The sequence below is a fragment of the Felis catus genome, chromosome C1 (assembly GCF_018350175.1).
Source record: "Felis catus isolate Fca126 chromosome C1, F.catus_Fca126_mat1.0, whole genome shotgun sequence".
Taxonomy (NCBI): Eukaryota; Metazoa; Chordata; class Mammalia; order Carnivora; family Felidae; genus Felis; species Felis catus.
Window position 1 is genome coordinate 85,156,257 of NC_058375.1, and position 19,185 is coordinate 85,175,441.

The 19,185-nt window shown below is 40.4% G+C and overlaps 1 protein-coding gene across 5 annotated transcripts in view; it reads right to left on the minus strand.

The window, feature by feature from the left end:
- FRRS1 (ferric chelate reductase 1) overlaps window positions 1–19,185 on the minus strand; it is a 103,077-nt gene that overhangs the window by 57,968 nt on the left and 25,924 nt on the right. For 3 of the 5 annotated variants that reach the window (XM_045036266.1, XM_045036263.1, XM_023258935.2), the window contains one exon: window positions 4,617–4,787. The exons of the other annotated variants lie outside the window; for them this stretch is intronic. The gene's annotated coding sequence lies outside the window, so the exon portion shown is untranslated. The remainder of the gene's footprint in view (window positions 1–4,616; window positions 4,788–19,185) is intronic. 5 annotated transcript variants of the gene reach the window in all.

The following is a 19,185-nucleotide window of genomic DNA, read 5'->3' on the forward strand; positions in this document are numbered from 1 at the left end:
TCAGCAACACAAGCACGACACGGGGCTTGAATTCACAAACTGTGAGATCATGACCTGAGCTAAAATCAAGAGTCAGATGTTTACCTGACTGAGCCACCCAGGCACTCCCCTTGATATATTTTTTATTAGTTTCCTGCTACTCTTCCCTGCTCACCTTCACCTTCTATATCATCATATCACTATGTGTAGTTCCTCTACTAGCTACTTTTGTGATAGAATACTCAAGAGTTCTATTTCAAATATAGATATTATCCTTTGAATTTCTCCTGTATGGGAATAATAGGACTTCTACCATTCTATTTATATTCCCTTCCTATCCCTTGCCATCTTCTGTCATTAACTTCTACATGATAAAGGTGGATAACATTTATAATCTATTCTGTAACCGTAAATAGGTCTTCCCTGCTTGTAAATTGATTTCAGAGTTGAAAACTAAAAGAGCATTTCTTTACAATCATTGATTTTTTTTTTTAATTTCTTTATTTTGAGAGAAAGCATGCATGCACACAAGTGGAGGAGGGGCAAAGAGAGGGAGAGAGAGAATATCCCAAGCCGGCTCTGCACTGTCAATGCAGCGCCCAACACAGGGGTTGAACTCATGAACCACTAGGTCATGACCCGAGCAGAAATCGAGTCAGACCCTTAACTGGCTGAGCCACCCAGGTGCCCTTATAATTATTGATTATTTTAATATTGTTTAATTTAATACTAAAGAGTCAAGATAAATTCCTACTTTATGTCTCCAAAGTCTCAACCCAAGTACCACTCGGTAGGACAACGTACAAAATGGGTTCTCTTACATTCCCAGCAATTATTAGAAATCAGGCCATATTTTGGGTTGCTTCATGCTTAGAATATGCCTTTCCTATACTGTTGAATGTTTGTTTGTTTTGCCTTGGGGTTTTTTATAATCTTTATTTTCTTATGAGACTAAGTATTAACATGCATGCCATGCAATATCCTTAATATCATCCAGCTTCTTACTCATCCTATCTACTGCTTAGAATCCATTCCATTTTACTTTACATCAATGTATTTCCTATTTTAGGTTGAATTCATTTAGAGCATGGGTTTCTTGTGCAATTTTTTTCTGAGTACTTTAAATTACCTTTCCTTTCTCTAAAAAAAATTGCATTAGATTGCGTTCTTAGTAAAATAGGCAGCACGTCAGTCTCATAAAAAATGCACTGTGTGCTTTTTGCCATATCCTAAAGTTTGTACTATTTCTGGTTTTGGATTCAGTAGGTTCTTTAACTTTTCTGAATTTTGTGTTTACATAGTTTCTGTTCTCTGAATTACCTACTTCCTCAGGAGTCAGTTTATTCAGGGTTTTTTTGTTGTTGTTGTTCTTCTTGTTTATACTGCAGGCTTACTGCAAATGTCAGGCGAGGTAGCTGTTTCAGCTTAAGAGTGCAGCAATTAAAAGTTTGACAAAGCCTCTGTAAGGAAAACCTTACTCTTCCTCCTGTGGATCTCCTTTATTCTCGCACTACTACCACACTCAAAACACTTCAGATATGTGGGGGTTTGTCCCCCACGAAGCCATTCTCTGTGACACCAGCTGGGTGTCCAACAACTTAATTCTGACACTATCCACCTGGAGATAGCGTCAGATCCTACAGGTTAAGGGTTTTGTCCTACAGAACTGCCCCCACTTCAGCTGCCAATCACTAATCCAGTTTGTAATCTGTTCTTCTGACCCAACTTGCTATATACCAGAGGTTCCCACTTCTGATGGGAATGTAATTGGGCTCAGTCAATTTGCTAGAGTGGCTCAAAGAACTTAGGAAAACAGTGTACTAACTAGATTACTGGTTTATTGTAAGAGGATAGAACTCAGGAACAGCCAGATGAAAGAGATGTGCAGGACAAGGTATGTGGGAAAGAGCATAGAGCTTATGTTGCTCTCTCTCAGCGCACTACTCTCCCTGAAACACCCCATGTTCCTCAACCCAGATGCTTCCTGAACCCCATACTTGGGGGATGTTTATTGAGGCTTCGTCACATAGGGATGCTCAATCATTAACTCAATTTCCAGCCCCTTTCTGGAATGGGTTGTGGGGTTAAAAGTTCCAAGCTTCTAATCATGGGCCAAAAGCCCAGGAAGAACAAAAGATATTCCTATCAAAAGACACCCAGGAAATCCCAAGGGATTTAGGAGCTCAGTAGAACAAAGGTGTTTCTAGTGCTCTTATCATTTAGGAAATTACAAGGGTTTTAGGAGCTCTGTGCCAGGAACTAGGGGCAGAGACCAATAAATATACGGGCAGTCCCTGAGTTAACAATTATTTGCCTTTTCATGACTTTTCAATTTTACATTGGTAAAAAGCAGTACACATTCAGTAGAAACTGTATTTCAAATTCTAAATTTTGGGGGTGCCTGCATGGTTCAGTTTGTTAAGCATCTGACTCTTGGTCTCAGCTCAGGTAATGATCTCACTGTTCATGAGTTTGAGTCCTGCATCAGGCTCTCTGCTGTCAGCGCAGAGCCCACTTCGGATCCTCTGTGACCTTCTCTCTCTGTGCCTTCCCTACCTGCATGTGCTCTCTCTCTCTCTCTCTCTCTCTCTCTCTCTCTCTCTCTCTCTCAAAAATGAACATTTAAAAAAAGTAATAAAAAACAAATTCTAAATGTTGATCTTTTCCTGGGCTAGCAATCTCCCTCTCTCTCTGTCCCTTCCCCACTTGTGCATGCTCTCTCCCCTTCTCAAAAATAAACATTTTTTTAAATTAAAAAAGAAATTTTAAGTTTTTATCTTTTCCTGGACTAGCAATATGCGTTGTGATACTCTTGTGATGCTGAACAGCAGCACGCAGCCACAGCTCCTGGTCAGCCATCCAGTCATGAGGGTGAACAACCAGTTTACTCAGACCATCCTGTATCCATACAGCCATTCTGTTTTTCACTTTCAGTACAGTATTCAATAAATTACATGAGATACTCACCACTTTATTGTATAATAGGCTTTGTGTGAGAGATTTTGCCCAGCTGTAGATTAATGTAAGCGTTCTGAGCACATTTAAAGTAGGGTAGGCTAAGCTATGATGTTCAGTAGGTTCAGGGTATTAAATGTACTTTCAACTTACAATATTTTCAATTTACAATGGGTTTATCAGAACATAACCCCATCATAAGCCAGCGAGCCCTCTTGCTCAACTGTAGACCCCAGTAGTTAAAACCATAAATAGACAAGACCACTTAACTCATGCTCTAACTGAAACCCATTGTTCTTATTTTTATGGCACTTTCTTGAGGCATTGATGAAGATGTTTGGCAATGATGGGAACATTCCAATCGCCAGGCCAGAAAAGCCCTGATAACAACAGAATGCCTAGAAGACCACACCCTTTCCTGCCCATGATCACGTGCAGAACATATATCAACTCCAACCCATGGTCACAGGCTCCCTGCCTGCTTTCTTGCATGTACCCCACTGAACCTCTCCCTATAAAACTCTAGGTATTCATCTTGCAGGTAAAAAAGTCGATTGTTAAGGTTTGAGCTTGCCACTTCACCAGCTGCCAACACCCAAAATAAATGTCTCCCTTTCTCTTTTCCAAACCCTAGTCTCCTGAGCGATTGGCTTCTCCTGCAACCAGTTAGTTTATCCAAGTTTTTTCAGCAACAGTGTTGGCAAACCCAGTCAGGAGCTATGCTTTAGATTTATCCAGCCCCCTGGAGAATCCCCAGGAGTGAGCAGCTGGCCACAACAGCGGGCCATGGCTTCCCTATTTGTTTCCTGAAGTACCGGTTATGATAGATCAGTAGCAGTAAGCCAAGGAAAATCTGTACATATTTTCTATTATCTCACACCTCTGAGTGAGAGGACTGAGCTTTCTGACCAGCTTTGCTTTAGAGTGGGCAACCTGTTGGAGAATCAGCCCACCCATCCTGCTGGCTACCAAATACCACAAAGTTAATCAATAGTTCTAAACATGTAACTGCAGGTGAACTTTGAGTGTCAGAAGGCACAACGTAAACATGCAGAAATTTCAAGTAGAGCCAGTAGACCAGATTGCAGAACGTAAGCATGAGGTGAGGCCAGACACTTGGTTCCCAGACCTGTTTTCAAAGCATAAGTAGAACTATAGCCGCTTTAGTTGCATTAACTTAGCTCCACATTCTGTTTTGTTCCCTACTTAAATTATGTTTTATGCACATCTCATTAATCATTAACTTTGACTTTTCCACTCCAACTCCCTGCTTGCCCACTGATTACAGAAATCTAATGGGGACCAAACAGTAACATTTGTATTGAAATTATCTGAAATACCTGATCATACCAGGTCCCAAATGGCACCTCATTGTCTGGAAGAATGCATACCTCCAGACTTTTTCAAGGTCCTCTCCCACAAAGATTTCAAGGAACACTTCCCCCTCCTCTCATGTATTCACCTCCTTCCCCAAACATATATAAGCTGTCCCTACATTCAACATGGCAAGGCAACTTTGGGAATAATCCCCTGCCTTTTTGCTAGGCTGCCTTTCCAATAATAAAGCTTTCTTTGTTTCAAAAACCAGTGTCTCAGACACTGGCTTACTGCACATCATATGCACAAACAAGTTTAAATACAGTAACAAACCATGCATCAATTAAAATGTAAGCCTTCTCCACCTTAAAGGAAATTTTCTCTCATTTTACTTGATTGTCTTGTGGCACTGGATACCATTGATCACTCCAAGTTTCTTGATATTTTTTTCTTAGCTTCTGTGACTCTACCTTCTCCTAGTTTTCCTCCAATGGTTCTGATATGGTATATTCAGTTTCCTGCGTGGACTACTTAACCTGAAAATAAAGAGCCACAATAAGGCAAACAAGTGATTATTTCCAGTCAAAGAATTGCAACTTAGGGAGCACAGATAAATTCAGACTGACCCAAGTTGTAGCCCACTTGTAGGGTGAAAGCAAGGGGGTTTTATGAGGAAAGGAAGAGCAGAAGAATTTCCTATCCCCTTCAAGGTCCGTCTAGCTGGACTAAGCATCAAATTGAGATGGCACAGATTAACAGCAGAAAATCAAATTTAATTTTGTATATACAGGGAATCCACACAAACATGGAAGTCCAAAGACAGTGAAGCAATATGAAGCTTATATGAGCTAAGGAGAAGAAGGGTAGGGATCTAAAGATACAGAAGGGAGAAGGACAATTGCCTGGAAGGTGAGAGGAGATGTTTGGAAAACAAAGTTTGCCCTATTATGCAGATAAGTTTCTTAGGTAAAGAGGGATCTCTGTTAATAGCTCTCCTCCTGGAACAAGCAGACAGTTGAAGGGGAGGTAAAGAGCTTTTCCCGAATCTTCTGGGTTTTGCTTGCTTTTAACTCAAAATAATGTTCATGCTGAAGTGACCCATCTAGGGGTGACTTACCCTTGGGGTGGTTTCTACATAACTAATTGTGAACTGCAACACCAGAATTCTTTAGAATGGAAAGTTTATGAATATATTCCATAATTTCTAGAAATGTGCTTTTTCATAGTATAATGTTTTCATAAAGCGTAAGACATGTTTACTAACATACACAAATTTATCTTTAGTTTCTTTGTAATAAAAGTAGATAAACCTATGTTCAGTACTTCACGTTTCATTATTTTTTCTTCTTTGAAAATGATCTAGATATTTAATGAATATAACTTTACTCATTATTTAAGTTTTGTTACTTTAAAGTGTCAGGTTACCAAAGATTTTGGAAACTATTTAAAAGTTTGCCTACAAACCCTTTTATCTTATTTATATCCATTTAATTTACTTGTTCTCAACAATTATGCTTACACTACCTGTAAAACCTCATGAGGCATTAGACAAAATTAATCATTATTCTTTTTTTTCTGACAAATTTTACAACAAAAATAACACGAACTTATTTGACTTTTAGTAAATAAAAGCAGAATAAAAGTTTTATATTTAATGCTGATAACTCTAAAGACATGTCTATTTTAATTAAGCCAACAATCTTAAACTACCTTTAATATTGAATATTTTCCCTTGATTATGGGAACTTGAAAAACATTTGGGTTAGTTTCTTTCTGAGTTTTAGAATATCCAATTCTTACAAGTACTTACTTTCAAACCAATTAAATAGAGCTCTTTTACAAATTAATGTTAGTAATGCCAGATGTAGAGAAAATATTTCACATATACAACGTATTTGGATATCCATCCAAATACACAAATAAAGTGCAAACAAAATCTTATACTATATAATGCAAACAAGATGCAAACAAAATCATACTGGTTTTACTAATGTTTGTGGAGAGGAGAGTAAAGATCCAATTTCCAAATACTCACTTTTTTTCTCCCCTAATGAAAACACTTCTCCCTAAAATTCGCATTTCAAAGAATGGCTCTCACGTTCTACATACATGCTGCAGAAATGAGCACTCTCAGGTCCTAGCTAATACACCATAGAAAATTTACAACATAAAGACATAGATGGAGTATCTAAGTTTTCTCCAAGGTGGATGCTTGAAGCATATCTGTCTGATGGAGATGCTAAAGTCTGGGCACAAGAGACATTTTATCAGTTTGTATTTTTAAAAGGCCTCTTCCCTCCTCCTTTTTTTTTTCCTTCAGTTTCAGGAAATTATGGACTGTATTTACATTTTAAAGACAAGATAAGAGTTATAATTTCAAGGGATTAGAGGAATAATTTAAAACCTTTTTTTTTTTTTTTGGCAAGTATAGGACAATTTTATCCCATTATCTTGATCTTTTATAATATCCACAAACATTTTGAGAGGAATAGGCAATGTTTGGGGATTGGTAAAAATAGGTGAGCTTTGACTTGTTTCTAGCACTGCATTTTTGGTTTTGTAGAAATTCATAAGGCAAGAACATTTCTAATTCCCCAAATAACTAGAATTATAGCCTGAATAGCAAGGAATTGGCCTTCCTCCTTTTTAAACTATATTTGCTCTTTTTTTAATCTAAGAGAGTTTTTAACTAAAGTGGGACTCAAAAGATTTATCTTTGTAAATGGTGAAACATTTTAACAAAAGCCTTTTTTCTGGGTGCACAATTCCTTGGCTTCTATTAGCCCCTGAATATATGTCTTTTGAAGATCATTTCTAGGAGGGCCTAAGAGAAATTTAAGTGTTCAACCTATGCCCACCAATCTTGCAGCTTTGGTTTCCAAGATGTCCCTTAGCAACAACCTGCAAGCCATAGCAAAGTTTCTTGAAACAGAATCTGGTCTGATAAGAATTGTGAATTCACCACTCTGTGGGACCAGCTCGAACAGCAGGATTATAGACTTATGCCTGCATTCTGTCCTTCATATGACATAAGACACAAAAGACACAAAGAAAAACAAAGACCATCTCTGGAAGGAAATGGATCAATAGCCAAAGAGTGCTCTACCAAATTCTATCAATGAATCACTAAGTGCAAGGAACTGGTTCCAAAAATATTTTCTCCTGCTAACATAAATTTAGAAAGAGAGAAAAAGGACTCTACCACTGTCTATCAGATTCCATAGATAGAGATTCCAGGAGACCGACATGGTAAGAAATCTTATCTTCTGCCAGCTGTTTGTCAGATATCTCTCATCTACAGCTGTGTCTAGGGTGAGTGGTATCCAACAAGTTAAAGAAGTATTTTGCCACCAGCTATACCAACTGTTGGGCAGCAAGAATTTCCTGTCCATTTCAAGGTCCTTCTAGCTGGAATAAGAATCAAGTTGACATGAGACAGATTAACCGGGTCAAACCAAACTTAATTTCTTACATACAAGGAATCCACACAGACATGTAAATTCCAAAGACAGTCAGGCAGAATGAGATATATATGTCATCCTGAACTAAGGAGAAGGGCATAGGGGTCTGGGACTTTAAAAAGAAGGAATGTAACTCATAAGAAGATGAAAAAAAAAATAAGTATTTAGGGGCACCTGGGTAACTCAGTCGGTTAAGTGTCAGACTTCAGGTCAGGTCATGATCTCACGGTTCATGAGTTCAAGCCCCACATCGGGCTTCATGCTGACAGCTCAGAGCCTGGAGCCTGCTTCAGATTCTGTGTCTCCCTCTCTCTCTGCCCCTCCCCTGCTCGCTCTCTCTCTCTCTCTCTCTCAAAAATAAAATAAAACATTAAAAATTAAAAAAAATTAAAAAGAATAAATGTTTGGCAAACAAATGTTTGCTGTACCACTCAGAAAAAAAGGGACATAGATGACTTTAATCAAAGAGGTCTAGCTAGGTTCCTCCCTGGCCACCATACCTAATTCATAGTATAATGCAGTTGTCTATGTTGATAGTTCTCCCTAGAGCAGATTCTCTATCTAAATTATTTTTAGACAGTTTGGGGGGAGGTAGAGAGCTTTTCATGATCTACTGTTTGGTTGCTTTTTAACTCAAAATAATCTTCATGCCAAAGTAGGTCCATCTTGGCACAGCCTGCCCTTGACCCCTACAGGGTAGAGGGAAAATTATTTTTCCACCTCTACACATATCAGTTAAAGCCCTTTAGAATATGATTTCTGATTGCCTCTCTGGATCCTACCATTGAAAATGCTTTGCAGTGATCCAGATGTTCTTTACTTAATACAAGTAAGGCCCTTCCTGGGGCACCTGGATGGCTTATTCAGTTGAGTGTCTGACTCTTGAGTTTGGCTCAGGTCACGATCTCACGGTTCATGGGATTGAACCCATATCAGGCTCTGCATTGGCAGTGCAGAGCCTACTTAGGATTCCCTCTCTCTCCCTCTCTCTCTCTCTCTACCCCTCCCCTGCTCAATGCATACACACTCCTTCTCTCTTTCAATATAAATACATAAATAAACCTAAAAAAAAACAATTAAGACCCTTCCTTTTCTGATTCCATTTGTGTCTTTTGGCTCAACACTCATCAGGAGGTGAACCCAGCTTTGGGTGTTCCAGGTGGGGGAAAGACAGTAAGGTATACCCTAAACTAAGAAGGCTCTTTGAGGCTGGAAAACAAAGCAGTCAACTCCAAACAGTTTACACAGACTTTTATTCAGGGTAACTTATTAACAGGGGGTGGATCGGGTGGAGAATGATCCATGGCAACTGCATAGTTACTCTCCACAAAGTCCAGACCTTAGTCTACAGATTGGATAGAGTAAAAGACACTTGGGGAGGGGCACTGTAGTGAAACAAAAGGATTCACACACACTTCAAAGGGCTTGTATGCACCCAGCTGACAGCTAACCCTTAATTAGATCTTGTGGCATACTTGTGCATCAGGAAGGAGAGAGACTATGGTATCTGTAACAAATTCATGGGAGGCCACAACAAGCTTCCCCCAATCCTGCTTTGGCAGGCATTTCTAAAGTATGTATATTAATCTCCAAGAGGCCTGGAACATGTTGCCCCAAGAGAGGTCATGGTGCAAATATAAACAAGATGGAGGGCCAAGGATGGAGTCAGCATTATTAGCACTCCCACAGTAGGTATGTGTGTGTCCATTAATAACATACCTGTGCCCACCTCTGCCTCTGTTGTGTTGGCCCAGTTTGCATGTCAGCTTTTGTCTTTTTGTCTCTCTCCTATTCTATAGAAACATTGAGGACCTACCATAGTATGCTTTGTATTTTGTCCTAAGCTCCTTCCATGGGATACTAGATCTTATTTCTCACACCTGCAGTCATTGCATTGGGGTTCTTAACCAAAATAATTTTGGGGGAACCATCAGGGCACCTTGTCTAAATTTAAATATTGCCTCTGGTTTAAGTTTTCTACACCTTTTTGGACAGTGGAGATTGTTTTTGTTTTGAGATGCCAAAACCAGGGATAGTGGTGAGAGGTGGCAAATAAAGACTGACATATCAAAAGATGCAGCATGGGCAAGCTCATGTTCAGGAAGAGTCTAGTGTAGGGTTGGATATTGGAGTATACTATGCTCTGAATAGGAAGTCACTTGTCAGGAGTTCTATAGACTGATCAAGTCTGCACTGAACTGTACACAACTGCCATCCTCCCCTTTTCTGTTACTGATCCATCTATCACAGCCACTGACTCAGGAAACTAACAGGTAAGTCACAGCATGCTACCCTGGCCAGTTGCCCCAGCCCAAGGAATCGGAAGGGGCTGGACAAATCGAAAGCATAGGTCCTGGTTGGGTTTGCCAACGATGTTGCCGGAAAAAAAACTCAGATAAACTTGTTGCAAGAGAAACCAATAACTTAAGAAACGGGATATGGAAAAGAGAAAGGGAGGGATTCATTCTATTGCTGGGAGCCAGGTGAGGCAGCAGGCTCAAGCCTCAACAACTGACCTCTCTACTTGCAAGATGGACACCTAGAGTTTTATAGGGAGAGGCTGGGATCATGTACATGCAAGAAAGCAGGCAGAGGGATGTAATCATATGTGGGGGTCAATATGTGTTAGGCATGTGATCACGGGCAGGGAAAGAGATGTGGTCTCTTAGGCATTCTGTTGCTATCAGGTCTTTTTTGTCCTGGTGACTGGAATGTTCCAGTCATTGTCAAACATCTTCATCAATGCCTCAAGAAAGTGCCATAAGAAACAAGAACAATCGGGGCGCCTGGGTGGTGCAGTCGGTTAAGCGTCCGACTTCAGCCAGGTCACGATCTCACAGTCCGGAAGTTCGAGCCCCACGTCAGGCTCTGGGCTGATGGCTCAGAGCCTGGAGCCTGTTTCTGATTCTGTGTCTCCCTCTCTCTCTGCCCCTCCCCCGTTCATGCTCTGTCTCTCTCTGTCCCAAAAATAAATAAACGTTGAAAAAAAAAATAAAAAAAAAAAAAAGAAACAAGAACAATGGATTTCAGTTAGAGCATGAGCTCAGCGGTATTGTCTATTTCTGGTTTTAACTGTTGGGGTTTACTGTTGAGCAAGAGGGCTCCCTGACATCCCCTGCCCTTTGGTTGAAACTGAGCATGCTTTCACAGCCAAGCTTACTTCAGTTTTTCCAAAAAGATAATTTATGAGCACATTTTGAGTTTAAATGTATTTAAGCCTCTGTATCAGAGCTGAATAAATGCTGCTCTGGTTTTCAAAAAAAAGAGAAAATTAAATCCTAGAAACTGAAGATCTTGATGGCAATGCCATACAAAACTCCATGTTTTATGAGAAAAGCTAAAGCTGATCACTAGAAGCAGTTTAGGTTAATAAACTACCAGAGACTATAAGTTAACTTCCTTTACATTTATCAGACAGGGTTATCAGAAGCATGCCATTGACATAACATAACAGGCTCTCCCATGATATACAGTGTATGAAATTTAGTGTACTTACAAAAAAAATGCTGGCTGTATTCTAGGATCAAGTTGATGGTCTGTGATAAAGGGAGATACGCCCTATCCTCACCCTTGCCTTTTAGCACCCTGTTCATACTCTTAGTCAAGTATTTCATGACTGATCCCTGGCATGAAGCATTTTTTAAAGTTAAGAGTAAAGTTTAATATCACTCACGATCACTATGGCTGCAAAAGTATAATGTATCTGGAAGTTGATAAATTATCCGATAAGGTATGTGATCTCAGCTTTAGGTTAGGTTGTGCCCATTGCTTGATTTAAGTCTGTCCAAGCTTATTTGGGGAATTATATATGCAGTCCCTACAGAACTCTCTCTGTATGAATAGCTGAAGTATCTCCTGGGAGAAAACTTATCCTAGAGAAATCTGGCACAACAAGCTGATTCAGTAACAGAGCCTTTGTAGGAAGGGACGGACAATTCTAGCACAGAGTGGTGCTTGTCAATTACATTTATTTCCAAGAACAGTCTCTAAGGACCTATATTGCAATCCTATAAAGAAAGGAGTCACATAAATAAAACCAAAGAACTGTGTATTATTTAGCTATTGCTGCATAACAAATTGCCACACATTTAGTTGCTAAAAACAACACACATTTAGTATCTCAGAGAATCTGGGCATAGCTTAACCCAGACCTTGGCTTCTCACGAAGCTGCAATCAAAGTACCAGACAGGGCTAGCATCTCTTCCAAAAGCTCCATGGGAGAATCATCTGCTCCCAGGTTCGCGTGGTTGTGAGCAGGATTCAACTGTCTATGTTCTGTTGGATTGGAGCCCCTGTCTCTTGCCTACTGGCAGCCAGTAGTGACCCTTGGTTCCTTTGCACTGGGCCTCCTCAACACGGCTTCTTGCTTCATGCACGCAAGCCTAGAAGGCAATCTAGAGAGTCAGCTAGCAATATGAAAGTTATGATACCATGTAATGTAATTATGGAAGTGCCAACCCATAGCTTCTGCCATATTCTATTGGTTAGAAGCTAGTCACAGGTCCCACCCACACTCAAGGTGAAGGGGGTACACAGGCATGAATATCAGGAAACAAAGATAATTGGGGAACATTCTAGGGTCTCTCTGTCTCAAACTGGTGTGTTAAAAATTAAAAGTCATTGGGGCACCTGGGTGGTTAAGTGGCCAACTCTTGATTTTGGCTCAAGTCATGGTCCCAGGGTCATGGGATTAAGCCCCACATTGGGCTCCAAGCTGAGCATGGAGTCTGCTTGGGACCCCCCCCACCCCCCCTTTCTCACAAGCCCTCTCTCTCTAAAATTAAAAAAGTCATTAATTAATTAAAATCTTAAAAATTAAGTCTTTAGAGTATCAGCAGCATGACTTTAGTACTGCTTTAACAGAGTGCAACAAAGGAGAGAAAAAGTAATAATGGAAACTCATTGTAGGTCAGAGAGTACAAGGAAGCTGGAGGCGACTTCGGAGCCAATCTGAGGCTGAAGAACACTAAAACAAACTTAGAATTCTTTGTATTTCAGCTAAGGACCAGGTTCAACAGGGAAACACTCAAGTTTGAAATCAGTAATTATAAATACCCACATGGTGGCAGTAGATGACAGTATTCTGAGCAACTGAGTACAGAAAAGCAAATTTATCTCCCTTGATGACTACCCATGTTTTCCTTTCTGTCTGATCACTGGAAGGAGAGGGAGGTAACTACTCTCTTTCTACCCACCTATCCTCAAAGCACTACCCACAAAGCATCTACCCCTGAAGAGTGAGGACCGAGACAGTTCACTGTATTCTTTGCACAATTCTTCTAGAAGAGTAGGAGGGTCTCAGGGAGAAGGAATAAGGTCTCCTGAAATACATACCTACAAAGACTTATCAAGTACTAACAGTCAAATGAGTCAGCACAACGTTAATTAAAAATATCATACTTAGTCTGCTATAAAACCAGTCTATCTCAGAATTGACACTATTGAGAAATCCTAGAAGAAAAGTATCAAATAAAACAGGGAATATTATTTCTACAAATGAGAGACATTAAGGAGAAAGAATTGGTGCTATATATACATGCCCACAAATATATTCATGTATTTACACATATACTAGACAGAAATTCATAGCATTATCCAGTAAGAGTAAGTAGATCTGGCATTAATAAAACAGGAGGTAATTCTATAGGTGTTCCAAAAAAAGGTGTTATTATCAGAGAAATTTTATTACCTGAAATATAAACTCAGAAATCTAAATAAGACTGTGATTAGCCTACATCTTCTTAATAACCCACACTCAGAGAGGTTGATATCTGGCAATGTTGGGATTTGTTTGATCTTGGAACATCCTAAAAGGCAGTTTGGTTTTGCAAAAGTGAAAATGCCTCATGTCCTTAGGGGTCTTTTTCTAGGAATAACATTCCATTGTGTCCAAACAACAGCCAAAGAGGTAGAAAGTTGAAGTGCCTTATAAAACCTGAACAGGCATGTTTAGAGAGATGACAAACAGCTAATTTTGGAGGAATGGTAAATGCTAGCATTATCCTCTGCCAACTCTATTCCCACACAAATCACAATAACATGCAATTGTTTGAGGAGTTAATACTGTGAGGAGAGAGCTGAGTTAACTGAAAAGATGAGCCCCACAGAAATCTGGAGAAAAGCTTACTTCAGGATGAGAAAGCAGTGAGAGAACACTTGCTGTTTTCAAGGATCAGCGAGATGGGCAGTGTGGTTGCAGTGCAATAAGAAAGGGAAAGGGTGGTGGGTGGTAAGGTCAGAGGGAGAACAGGCCTTGTAAGCCACCGTGAGGGCTATGGATTTTACTCTAGGCGTGATGGAAAGCCAGCGGGGACTTCTGAGTGGGGAAACAACACAATTCATGGTTTTATTTTATTTTTTATTTATTTATTTTTGAGAGAGAGAGAGCATGCGTTCATGCACCCGCACACATGTTAGGGAAGGGGAGAGAGAGAGAGGGGGATACAGAATCCAAAGCAGACTCCAGGATCTCAGATGTCAGCACAGAGCCCAATGTAGGGCTTGAACTCATGAACCATGAGATCATGACCTGAGCTGAAGTCGGACACTTAACCGACTGAGCCACCCAGGAGCCCCAGTTCACGGTTTTAAATGATTTAAATGATTAGAAAACATATTCTAACAGTTATATATAATATATATGAAATCCATGATTCATATTTATCTAGAGGGCTGGAAAAGCATGATAGCAGGACAAATGATGAGGTCTGAAGGACACTGTATTTTGAAGGTAGAGCTGACAGAATTGGGTGGATTGAGTGTGTAGATAGGAGACAGAATCCAGAAGGTGCAGGAAGATCAGAGAAGAGTGCAGTGCGTTAGGGAGAATATGAAGGTTTGGTTTGGAACAGGTTACGTGTCAGATGCCCAGAGAATTAAGAGTCATTTCAAACCTACAATCAGAACTTGGTGACTAGTTTCACAGGAGTTAGCAAGGAGAAGGGAAGCAGAAAGGATCATACTCAGTCAAACATCTCTTAAGCTGCTCCCAGATGCTCAATTTCTTATTTTTGTGTTTGGCTCCCAGATGCTCAATTTCTTTTCTTTTTTTTTTTTGTAATCTTATTTATTTATTTATTTTGAGAGAGAGAGCATGCACAGAGGAGGGGCAGAGAGAGGAAGAGAGAGAGAATCTCAAGCAGGCTCCCCACTGTCAGCATGGAGCCCTGCACAGGACCCAAACTCACGAACCACATGAGTCTGCTGCTTAACTAACTGAGCCAACCAGGAGCCTCCCAGATGCTCAATTTCTAATGCCTTCAGGTACACAACCAATACAACCAGGACTGAGAATCTCTGGTTTATAAGATTATAACAAACTCAGAATATTTTCCTGCAATAATTATAATATGTTGAGCAAATGCATCTGGTTCATATTCAGCTATTATTTCTTATTTAACTAAATTTAAAAATCACCATTGGAAAGACATTTTTTTCTCTTTCAAGTGGTAGTCACAATTTCATCTGGATTATATAGCTAAAAAACAAATATTGTATTAAACTCATTGCCAGCGAGGTAACCACACATTTGCTGCAGGTTCTGAGTGGGTATTGGGTATAATAACAATTCAATGAGCAATTATTATAAGTCTAAACTCATCGTCATGGCCAGATGACAAAAAGGAAATTATTTCTGCCATAGATGATTTTACAATCAAGTGCAGAGACCAAGGATAACAGGAAATAATTAGAAAACAAAGCCAGGTATATGTGGCGTTAACAGGTCAAAGTAGAGCACACTGAAGAGAAACGACAGTGTGGGATGAGTAGTTAAAGAGGGCTTCATGAAGGACACATACCTTGAATTAGGGAAAATAGATGAGCAAAGGGATGTGTCGGGTTTTTTGCTGTTTTTGTTTTTGTTTCAGATAAAAGGATGTAAATACATAAGCTTGGAGGGCACTAGTTGGGAGATGGATCTGACTAGAAAAGAGAGTATGTTTATGAGAGCATGGCACAGTAAAAATGAATGGCAGAAATACAAAAGTATAGGCAGTCCTCAACTAGCAAACAACTCAGAACTAGAAGCATTGCCCAGCTTCTTTAATAGCATGCACACATTCAAATACCTTACTCTCAAGCTGATGACTTTGCTTCTTCTCTCCCTGAGAAAGATGAAGGAATCAAAGAAGAAAACCATTTCTAAACTCCTACCATCACATCACCCAACCTACCAGCAAGTGCACCCTGGCAGTCTGCCTTCTCTCTGTCCTGAGCAGGACCTGGAGGTGTTCCCACTCTATAGCTAATCCCTCCACTTGTACACCAGGTTCTTCCTCTCTCACTTACTCAAGGTCATCACTCCAGCGATTCTCCCTGTGCAGAATTTTTTGTTTGCCCCTTGAGATCCATTTTTCTCCTGACCCCGCCCTACTCTTTGCCAGAGAGTCTGCCCTGAATCAACGGGTTCCCCTGCCCTCCAGCTTCCATATTGTTCTGTCCAGTGGGAAGGACAGGGGTGCCCAGGAAAGGGCTTGGGATGTGTAGGAGGGAGGAAAGTGGAGGTGGGAATTTATTTTTCCAGCTCCTTCCCTGTGGGCTGGCTTAGTCCATCCACCAAATGGCACAGGTAGATCTTAAGAGAGCTCCCCTTTTCCGGGTTCTGGTAACTTTTCCCCTCCCCTAATTGGTATTAATACCAATCTGTAACTTACCCCCAGGGTACTACTCTATCCCTTTGTTTTCTTTATACTCTGATCATAATTTTGTATAATAAATCATCCCTGTTAAAACTTCAAATTAGGGGTGCCTGGGTGGCTCAGTTGGTTGAGCATCCAACTTCACTCAGGTCATGATATCCTTGGTTCATGAGTTCAAGTCCCACACTGGGTTCTCTGCTGTCAGTACGAAGCCCATTTTGGATCCTCTGTCCACCCCCCCACCTCCGCTCTCTCTACACTTCCCCTGCTGGTATGTGCACTCTCTCTCAAAAATAAATAAACGCTTTTTTTTAAAAAGCTGAAAAAAAAGAAAGAAAGAAAGAAAGAAAGAAAGAAAGAAAGAAAGAAAGAAAGAAAGAAAGAAAGAAAAGTTCAAATTATCCAACTTGTGCACACCATCTGCTTCTTGCCAGGACCTAGACTGATACATATCCCTTTTCTCTCTTATATCATCAGTTTTTACAGCTCAACTGAGTCCTACTGATAGTAAATAAACATACTGTTTTTTCCCTGATATTAAAAACCAAAGGGGTGCCTGGATGGCTCAGTCTGTTAAGCATCCAACTCTTGATTGCTGCTCAGGTCATGATCTCTCCATTTGTAGGATCCAGCCCAGAGTTGGGGTCTGCACTGATAGCACAGAGTCTGCTTGGGATTCTCTGTCCTCCTCTCTCTGCCCCTCTTCCGCTCATTTGGGCGCTCTCTCTCAAGAATAAATAAATTTTAAAAAGAGAGAGAGAGAGTCCTAACGGCCTACTCCTCCTCCAGCTACCACATCTTTTCTCTGCTCCTTCTTAGGGCAAACCTCTTTGAAAGGACTGTCTTACTGGCATCATCAGTTCCTCTCCCACTCAGCCCCACTAACTGCTCTCATCGGATTACCAACTGAATCTTTGTTCTTTCTGGATCCATCAACAGCCCTTCCCTCATACCCCTCCTGAAAACCCTTCCTCTAGTTCTCATCCAGCATGCCAAGCTCTCTTGCTTTTCCTCCAAACTCTACATTGGTTGTTCCATCTCAGTTCCCTTTTCCTGTTTTGTTTTTTGTTTTACTTTATCTTCACTTCTTATTGTTGAGTATCCCCAGAGCTGACACTTTGAAACTTTTCTCTTTGCTACATGCATTTCAGTGGAGCTCTCACCATTTATAAAATCAGGACTCCCAAGTTTATATCAGTGCCTCAGATCCCCACACTGAACACCAGATTCCTATATCCAACTGCCTTTTGACATCCCCATTTGAATTTCTAATATAGATTTCAAACTCTACAAGTCCAAAACTAAACTCCTGATCTTCTTCTCCAAATCTGCTTCATCCATAATTTTCCTCACATCATTTAATGACAACTTCATACTTTTTTTTTTTTTTTGTAAGGAGGCTCCACACCCAATGTGGAGCTTGAACTCACAACCCTGAGATCAAGAGTCAGATGTTCTATTGACTGGGTCACTGAGGCATCCCTGGCAACTTCATACTTTCAATTTCAGTTTTCAGTAGTCTAAAAATGTGAAGTCATGCTTGACTCCTCTTTTCCTCATATCCAATCCAATTGACTCTCCCTTCAAAATACAACCAGAATTTGACCCCTTCTCACCACCTCCACCGTCACTATCTCAGTCAAATGCACCATTATGTCAGCTGGATATTTGTCTCTGACAAAATTTCACCTCTCCAGTCTTCCTTCAAGCCCTGAAAGGCAGGTATGAGGCTTAGTTGGTGGCTCTCTTTAGAATATGGGGAACTAACCGTCTCTGGTCCTCACATCTGTACTTTATAATTCTGGGCCAAGAGCGGGGGAAAATCTCACTTAACATCTTATTACAACTGAAATCCTGTCACACTGAATTTAACCCTACAGGAGATTACATAGTTGAAGACCCCCAGGACCTGCCATTATCATGACCTCCATGAGCAGCCTAGAGAGTGATTAGTCCTCAGAGGAGCAGAGGAAATAAGGTTCTAGGAGGGAGGTCTTTGGGAACAAAACGGTGACAAGAGAGGCACTGGAATTATAAAAGGATAAGTTTGTTGAATATGATGTGGTATGGTTGGGGGGAAATATGGGGAAATATGTTTCAAACTGACTCTACAAACTTTGAAAAAGAAATGTGCCATCAGTTGGATAAGGCAGTGGGGGTAGAGGGGTCAGCATTGCTATAAAAGAGAGAGGCCAAATACACAGGTGGAACTCAAGCCTTTCATTCCCATTTAAGAGTGTTTCCAGTTTTATCTGAATACGAGAGTAGTCCACCACAGCTTAGTTTTATTACTACTAGCATTATTATTTTATCTGCCCTATGGTCCCAGAATATGAGGAAATAGAAGATAACTGGGGCACCTGGGTGGCTCAGTCAGTTAAACATCCAATTTCAGCTCAGGTCATGATCTGTTTGAGTTCAAGCCCCACTTCAGGTGAGCTTGAGCCCCGCTTCAGGCTCTGCACTGACAGTGCAAAGCCTGTATGGGATTCTCTCTCTCTCCCTCTCTCTCTCTCTCTGCCCCTCACTCTCCCTCTCTCTCTGCCCCTCACTCTCCCTCTCTCTCTCTCTCGCTCTCTCATAAAAATAAATAAATAAATAAATAAATAAATAAATAAATAAATAAATAAAATGTTTTTAAAAATTAAAATATTTTAAAAAACGAAATAGAAGATAACTTTGGAATTTGGCAGGGGGGGTTTGGTTTTGTTCTGCAAAGTCAATTGAATATCCTCTTTCACTTATGTACCTATAAGGTCAATACACCGTCAGCTTTGGACAAGTGTGTGAGAATTCATTACCCTCTTAGTAAAGCCATAGGGAGGGAAATTTT